Below are 9,570 nucleotides of genomic sequence, written 5' to 3' on the forward strand. Positions count from 1 at the left end.
TTATTTAGAGGTGCTGTTATATTAACAATATTTTTTCATTTAAAAAAATCATGTTTTCCGCTTTAAAGGATTTTTCTTTAGATTTTATTACCATAGGAAGTCAATGGCAAAAGGTCAAGTTATTTCCTTATTTAAGCCCAGGCTCAATGAGCTCAGTCTTGGAACAACACTTGAAAAGTTATGATTTCTTAACCGTCTAACCAAAACAAACTGCAATGGAATCCTAAGAACAGCTGCTGGTATAGGGACTGTATTATATATGTTGGCCACAACAAATAAGATACTGTTCTGTCATAAGTATAAGGCAAGGTAAAGTAATAGGATGTAGTTGTACCAAACTACAAAACAAATACAGACCAAAATAAATAAATACAATTGAAGACATTTGGAAGGATTCTTGCCTGCGTTGTGAATGGAACAAATTAAATATAATTTGGCTTTGGTTTATCTCCATCAGAAGCAAAAAGCCTGCCAATGCTATCGACCAAAATGGTTAGCAATCTATCTACAGTTTAAAAAAAAAAAAAATACAGGCTCAGTGGAAGTTGAAGGTGACTTTTTCATCAGGTCTGAAAATGGTAAGCGTTGGGTTCTTAAACTGGGAGAAAGGTTTCAGAGGAGCACAAGACAATCACTTCACAAGCAGATTGAGGCAGGGCAGACCTACGCATGAAGTTTTGTGTGTATATATTGTAAATAACATTGTGTAAAAATGTGTGTACATTTATTGTAATTAGTTAATGAAGTACCCGATGCTCCTGAGAGAGCCTGCCTGCTGTGTGTGATTACCAGCTGTGGAATCCTAATCAGCAGATAGGTGTGTTCCAACTGGGCATCAGGTATAAAAAGGTCCAGTTTATTTACCTCCAGGCTGCTGCAAAGCCAAAGCCAATGGGTTGAACATCGTCCATGCTACCCGGACAAAGAGACCTAAAGACCTTGCTGAATTTCTTTGATCGCTGTGAGGGTGAACCGTGATCAGAGCTTAAAGAAGAATCCGTAACTGCCGACGGCCGGGTGTGTAGCCATCAGGGTTTGTTTAGACCAGAATAAAGATTAGTTCAGGGATTGTAGATTCCGTAAAGCATAGTGAGGTGTGTAAGCGGTACCTCCCTTTACTAATGTGAAGTGCTATCTATTTTACCAGCAAATTTATTTTATAGTTTTTGTACAGTGTTTTATTTTGCTTTACGCACACTTTGTTGCATGTCCTCCGTGCTCTACCATTGTTGGTAGTATCATGTGAGTTGTCTGGATGTATATGTAAATAAAATCAGTGCTTCGAGGGGGGGGGGGGGGGGGGGGGGGGGGGCGTATCAAACTCAACCCTCCATCTCTTCCGGATCTCCTGCCTGTCATTCGACAGCAAATATGCACCTGGCACTCGCCTGTTACACACACCAACTCAGTTCTTTTTTTTAAATTTATTTATATACTTGCTGAGTTAATCAGTCAATTGCAGTGACTCTTGCAGAGTTGTATCAGAGTAAGGAAAAATAAAAATAAACTGCATGTTCACGTGTATTTTTTATAAAATATTAGTCATGTGTTTTTTTTTGGTTTTGTTTTTTTTTTTGCACAGGGGGGTCAGGACAGATATACTCAAGTCACTTCAGAGGGGTCCTAGCTTGAAAAACTTTGAGAACCACTGGTTTAAAGACTGACAATGACTGCAAAACTATATTTGCTATTTTGTTTTATTGTACACAGAGATCACATAAGAAAAATGCATGAACATTTTTTAGTTTCCCAGCCTCAAGCATTTACTGATGGCTGAAAATAAAAGATGTAACAGGCTTCATAATTCAGTACCATTACCATTTGATTTGCAAGTCCGCAGAATGATATACAAAGAAATACACAGGGACCCATAATGCAAAGGTAACTTTCTAATGAGTTTTATGTGGCACAATTGGTGAACTCTTCAGGCAAAGAGCCTTAAATATTTTGAAAAATTTGACACCAATGTAGAGGACTATGGGATGTTGTGTCGTGGTCAATATGGCGGCCTTTGGATTGGCCTCTTGGATTTAATGAAAATTTTGGACAATATTCAAAAGTCTTCTTCTCATGAACGGTAAATAGTACAGCTGTGAAAAATTGTGTACATAGTGCGCTCATGTCCACGATTGATTATACTTAAGGAAAAATGGATCAGTCACATGGTGTGGCAGCTATGTTGGATTTTGCGGAAAACATTTAAATAACTGCTCATGAGCCCTTTGGCTGATTGACATGAATCTTGGGTATACGTTATATTTGTACTGTCCTCTAAAAAAGTTAGTCAGGAAAAGTTCCTGCATCAACAAACATGACCGCCATGAGCCAATCAATATGGGTGACCTGCCAGTTTTGCAATTTTTCACCCTGAAATGACACATTCCCACCACTGGGGACAGCTGTTAACATGGAAAAGTCTGCAAGGTATGGAAAAAATATAGAAAGGTTTAGAAAAAAAGTATGTTTGTAATTTATTAGATGTGACTTTTGTTGTTTTACAAAACTGGTGTGTTTATATGAGCACTATAGGTAATGCAAGTAGTGTAATGTGTAATGCATACATAGTTTTATATAGTATGGTTAAATTCTGCTAAAGGTCAAATTTAAAGCTGGCTGTAAAACTTCCCATAATTTCTTATTGACTGCAGATGGTTGTTATATAACATGCAGAGTTCTGATTGAAGCAAAAATGAGCATACATAATCTAAGTATGATTATCTTTTACAGTTGTTCAAGGGAAGTTGCTACAGTACAAAACATGGCTGCTGTGGGCCAATGAGATTTCACCATTGATCATCTAACCAGTGATTCCAATATTTTGGCCAAAATTGACACAGTCAGCTGTGTCTAAAATGATTTGTGATAACATTTCATCTATATAACTAATGCGCTTAAATTTCACACTAACTGCTTGGAAGCCGTAAAGTTGCTCGCAACTCTAGTTTCAAAATGTGTTTGTTAGAGAGCTACAGTGTGTGTAATACACTTTTTAGCTAGAATTAGGAACAATAGCATCTTCAATAGCATTTGTTGTCAATTGCACAGTTGTGTGTATCACATTTAAATTTTACAGTTGAAAGGAAAACATGTTAAAAAAAGGTGATAGTGGAGTGACAAGATTTCTAAATAAAGGTCAGCTTGTCCGCGAACCAGAGTGGGGTTTGGATTTAAATACTGAAGTGTGGAACATTGTTTTGTTTTCTTCTGTTTGTATGCAATTGTGAAGTGTACTGGAGTGTTGAATTATGAATTAGGATATGGTACAGCATCAGACTGGGTACACCTGGATTTCTGGCAATTTAAATGTTCTTAAATAGCAAGATTGATGGTGGTAGTGTAGGTTTTTTTCTTCTTCTTCTAAGCTCCATGGGAAGTAGTTTCTATCCCCTAGAGGTTAAGAGAAGTACAATGCTCTGTAATAATAATCCTATTAGTAAAAGACTGCTGCCACAAATATAGACAATATCAAGGCAATTGCAAATATATATATATATATATATATATATATATATATATATAAGTAAGAATGCTTTAAAAAATAGACATGTTAATAGATTATGTTTATCAATTAACTAAATGCAAAGTGAGTGAACAGAAGAAAAATCTAAATCAAATCCATATTTGGTGTGACCACCCTTTGCCTTCAAAACAGCATCAATTCTTCTAGGTACACTTGCACAAAGTCAGGGATTTTGTAGGCATATAGTCAGGTGTATGATTAAACAATTATACCAAACAGGTGCTAATGATCATCAATTCAATATGTAGGTTGAAACACAATCATTAACTGAAACAGAAACAGCTGTGTAGGAGGAATAAAACTGGGTGAGGAACAGCCAAACTCAGCTAACAAGGTGAGGTTGCTGAAGACAGTTTACTGTCAAAAGTCATACACCATGGCAAGACTGAGCACAGCAACAAAACACAAGGTAGTTATACTGCATCAGCAAGGTCTCTCCCAGGCAGAAATTTCAAGGCAGACAGGGGTTTCCAGATGTGCTGTCCAAGCTCTTTTGAAGAAGCACAAAGAAACGGGCAACGTTGAGGACCGTAGACGCAGTGGTCGGCCAGGGAAACTTACTGCAGCAGATGAAAGACACATCATGCTTACTTCCCTTCGCAATCAGAAGATGTCCAGCAGTGCCATCAGCTCAGGATTGGCAGAAAACAGTGGGACCCTGGTACACCCATCTACTGTCCGGAGAAGTCTGGTCAGAAGTGGCCATCATGGAAGACTTGCGGCCAAAAAGCCATACCTCCGACGTGGAAACAAGGCCAAGCGACTCAACTATGCACGAAAACACAGGAACTGGGGTGCAGAAAAATGGCAGCAGGTGCTCTGGACTGATGAGTCAAAATTTGAAATATTTGGCTGTAGCAGAAGGCAGTTTGTTCGCCGAAAGGCTGGAGAGTGGTACACGAATGAGTGTCTGCAGGCAACAATGAAGCATGGTGGAGGTTCCTTGCAAGTTTGGGGCTGCATTTCTGCAAATGGAGTTGGGGATTTGGTCAGAATTAATGGTCTCCTCAATGCTGAGAAGTACAGGCAGATACTTATCCATCATGCAATACCATCAGGGAGGCATCTGATTGGTCCCAAATTTATTCTGCAGCATGACAACGACCCCAAACATACAGCGAAAGTCATTAAGAACTATCTTCAGTGTAAAGAAGAACAAGGAGTCCTGGAAGTGATGGTATGGCCCCCACAGAGCTCTGATCTCGCTGTTTTGAAGGCAAAGGGTGGTCACACCAAATATTGATTTGATGTAGATTTTTCTTCTGTTCACTCACTTTGCATTTTGTTAATTGATAAATATAAACTATTAACATGTCTATTTTTGAAAGCATTCTTACTTTACAGCATTTTTTCATACCTGCCTAAAACTTTTGCACAGTACTGTGTATATATATATATATATATATATATATATATATATATATATATATATATATATATTAGAATTAGTCTACAGTACTTGCCTTGTTGATAATTATCAGAAAAAAACATGACCAAAATCATAGTAGCTTCAATTTAAAGCTTAGGTTTTCATAGAGTATAACTGAGAATCCTCTGTTCTCAGTTTCAGTTAACCCCTTGGGTATTTTGGTTAATGCTGTAATGTTTCCTCACAGAAAGGCCTGGAAGATATTGGCTGGGGCAGGCATTGCTGAGATGAAAAAAGCAGTGTGCTGTTAGTTCATATTAAGGTGCAGAATTACTTTGCTACAGATCTGAAATTAGAATGCTTTGAAGGTCAAATACTGGAACATATGAAACTGTATTTAATTAATCAAAAGGACAATTAAAGCCTTTAAATAACTTATATAAGTTATAAAGGTCTGTAAATAGAGTCCAGAAAAAATATATATTCTTCGCATTTTTGGCAGATTTCTTTTTCCCTGCCTTCGAGCTACTCCCCATATCCAATTTATCTTTTTCAAAAAACACACCTCGTGCTGTATTTAAGATGTTTGTAACTAAGAAACTATAATGCTCGCAACACACAATGGGCAGGATTTTCAAAAAAACATGTTGTTGTATCGAACTCGTGGTATAGTAACGAGAGCTTTAGTGGCAAGTGATTTTCAAACTAAATGTGTTAATTAAATCTGTTAATGCTTTGATATTGAGTCGAGGTCGTTAATGAACGCATTTCTCATTAAAAAGCTTAATTGTTGAATGTCACGTAGATCACCACTTACTGTCTCAATTACTAGATAAGGGGAACTCAAAATGGTTAATCAAAATGCATGTTAACGAGATCAAGAAAAATGAACAGAAGCATAATTCACTGTTATGGAAACTACTAGCGTACAGGGAGATGGCTCACACCAGCGAGCAGCAGCCAAATGGAAATAAAAAAGGGGAATATCTACTTTGTGTATTTGTGATTTGTAAACTTCATTTAAAATTATGCATCTTGTCATGCAGAATGTTTAATTATTTAGAATACTTCACATATAAAATGCTGATTTAAGATTATCTGGCATGTGGGTAAAAATTGGACGGCACAGATTTAAAAAAATAAATAAATAATAATTAAACCCCACTAGTTATGTACCCTCATTCAGGCAAATATTTTGGCATTTTATTAAGTTGACATCTAATTTTGTATGTATTTTAGCATGTGCGATTGTAGGCTATAATAAAGACGTTTGAAGTGCCATTGGTGTTTGTAGTTGTTAGTTATTTATTATACATGTATACCATGTATGTAGCACTTCATTGTATATTTATTAAGCTTTTAAAATGTATGATAGGAATCCCGGCCTAACCCAATACACAATACACCATTTTGTTTATAAATAAACTCAACATGATTAGAAGTAGCCACCGAAAATTTATAGTATTATAAGAACATTTTACATCCATACAAACGTGTGAAGATGAAAGTGTACATTGTACATAAAGCATGTGGGGAGTCTGTCAACATTACAAATACATTTAGGCAAAATCCATGTCAGTGATCTCGATCACATTCCTAGTGGATCTGTGGATGCTTGAATCAATGCTGGGCCAGTCTAGTTTTGCCTTTGCCAATTATTTGAGTGAGTCTAGTTTTCCATTTCTACACTCTCCCCTGCCAGCTTCCAAGTGCGTGTCGGGGTACCTGCCTCGCCTCCACTTCTGACAACAATGTAGTGACTGTGTGCTGGGTTTCCATCGGCAGTGCAGAAAAGGCAGGACTCCAGGGCTGGTTTAATAGTCGTTAAAACTACTCTTTATTAGTGATCTCTCACACGAGAGAGTGAGAGAGAGAGAGAGAGAGAGAGAGAAATGGTAAAGTGCAGGCAAACTCGCCACACACACACACACACACACACACACAACATAGAGAGAAATAATATGTTAATTGTTCATGTTCAAATCTTCATTTGTTTCGTCTTCATTGAAAGATAGTTAAGAACAGAAAACAGGAGGAACTTTTTACACAGAGAATTGTGAGAGTCTGGAACCAACTCCCCAGTAGTGTTGTTGAAGCTGACACTCTGGGATCCTTCAAGAAGCTGCTTGATGAGATTCTGGGATTAATAAACTACTAACAACCAAACGAGCAATATGGGTTGAATGGCTTCCTCTCGTTTTAAACTTTCTTATGGTCTTAAGATTGTAACAGGGTCAATAATGCCCCTGTTATATTTCACATATTTATTAATCACTTGTATGTTTTATTTTTATAATTGTACACTTTGATTTAATTAGTGCACTTTTTTATATATAGCACTTTGTAATTGATGTATCACTTTCTAGTAGCTTCTCCACTCACTAATTGAATTATTGATAGTTTTACCCACTTGTGTGTGGTGAGTTTGCCAGCGCATATGGAGGAGCGAGACTTTTTGACTTTTACTTTTTGGGAGAGGCAGGTAATAAAAAGAGTGGTCTTAACCACTATTAAAACCAGCCCTGGTGTCCTACATTTTCTGCACTGCCACTGGAAACCCAGTATACAGTCGCTACATTGTTGTCAGAAGTGGAGGCGAGGCAGGTACCCCGACACGCACTTGGAAGCTGGCAGGGGAGAGTGTAGAAATGCAAAAGTAGACTCGCCCAAATAATTGGCATAGGCTAAACTAGATTGGCCCAGCATTGATGTTGAAGCTTTGGACGAAATTAGACTCACCCAAATTAATGGCATGGACGAACCAGATTCGCCCAGCATCGATTCTGAAGCATTGGACGAAACTAGACTCGCCCCAAAATTCAGTGAAAACTGTTGAAAAAATGGGTTTCGCCCAGTCGTCTTTTTCAAGTTCTGGACCAATCTAGATTCGCCTCATTGGACGTGGGTGAGTGCTGATAAAAAATGGTAACTTTGGGATTCGCCCAGAAGCCTTTGGTGAAACTAGACTTGCCAGACCACCGGGTTTCACCCTTTATATATATATATATATATATATATATATATATATATATAAATCTACTCTGATGCATTATGAGCATCAACAATTTACTCAAAGCCTCTACTAGTGTTTTCTACTGTTATAACAACCTTGACTTGCATAAAGAAGGAACAACATTGAGTGAAATTGCTTGCATCACTTGATTTTCAAGGTGTGGGATCCAAAGCATAATCAACAAGTACAGAGAAACATCATCTGTAATTGACAAACCCAGGACTGGAAGACCCACAAAGCTGTCAATCAAGGATGAGCAATACTTCAAGACAACAGAACTGGCAGAAGGCACTGGTGTCATTGTCCATCCATCAACAGTCCAAAGCACCTTTGACCATTGTTCCATAGTCCAATTTCTGAGTTCTTGTACATATTTTAGCCTTTTAGTCTTGTCCCCCTATCTTAACAGAGGTATTCTTACTACAACACATCCGTTAACTCCTGATTTCAAGAGTGACCTTCGTACTGTTGATTTGATGGACAACGACACCTGTGCCTTCTGCCAGTTCTGGTGGAAGTGCCAATTCAGCGGGCACTTTAGATGGTTTGGTGCTGATGCCCTCTCCTCCCACTTTATGGCCAAGGAAGACCGCCTCCCGCTGAAGGAAGCAACATTTATCTGGGTGCAGCTTCAGCCCTGTGGCTATCACCCTCTGTAGGACCTTGCGCAGTGCATCGAGGACGCACTGGAAAGTGGCTCCATGGACCAGCAGGTTGTCCAGGTAGACCAGGCACTACGGTGGTACATAAATCAGGACCATCTCCATAAGGCGCTCGAAAGTGGTAGGGGCTTTGCCCAGCCCGATGGGCATAACTCTTAACTGTCAGAGGCCCCTGCCTGGCTTTGGTCAGGCATCGGATGCCAGGGCTACCTGATAGTAGCCTCTCCGCAGGTCGATTGGAGGCAAATCATGAGGAGCCTGCCACAAGGTCCAGAGAATCGTCGATACGGGGTAGCGGGTATGAGTCCTTTCTTGTTAATTCATTCAGGCAGCAATAGTCCACTCAAAGCCTGCAATTGCCGTCCTTCTTCAGAACCATCACCACTGGTGCCATCCAGGGGCTGTCCGACGGTTCGATCAGACCCGTCCCCCTCATATCCTTTAACAGCCTTCGGCGACGGAATGTCAGGCTAGTGGTAACTGGTGAAGCCTCAGTTTAACGGGAGCCGCTTCCCCCATGTTGATTGTGTGCTGGACCAGGTGGGTGCGTCCTGTCTCTTCCGCGCTGGTTGTGAGGCTGTCCTTGTACTCCAACCGCTGTTCCTACAGCTGGGTCTTCTGCTCTGGGCAAAGCCCCTCACAGTTGCAGTGCCAGATAGCTGTCACTGAAGTTAGAGTAGCACTTACGATGTCTTTCAGCAGGGGTTGTGGTGCCATGTTGGGGGGAGTCGGGTTGGGTGGAGCTGGTGGCGATGACTCGGGCAGTTGTGGTGCGGTCCCTGTGTTGGCCTCCTGGGATGAAGTGGTGGAGGGTGGTGTACACCAGTCGGTTTGGAGTGACCGAGTGAGGGGACTGCTCCCCTTCATCTCTGTCCTGTTGCTGGATCTCTTCCGGGGTCCGCTATCGGGAGTGTCCCCTTCATGTGGGCCTCTTGCCGTATCCGTTTGGTGGGGCTGGGCCCTTGGGAACCGGGGCACTGATTCTGGATGTGTCTACCCTGTCCGC

The sequence above is a fragment of the Acipenser ruthenus genome, chromosome 2, assembly GCF_902713425.1.
Source record: "Acipenser ruthenus chromosome 2, fAciRut3.2 maternal haplotype, whole genome shotgun sequence".
NCBI classification, from domain to species: Eukaryota; Metazoa; Chordata; class Actinopteri; order Acipenseriformes; family Acipenseridae; genus Acipenser; species Acipenser ruthenus.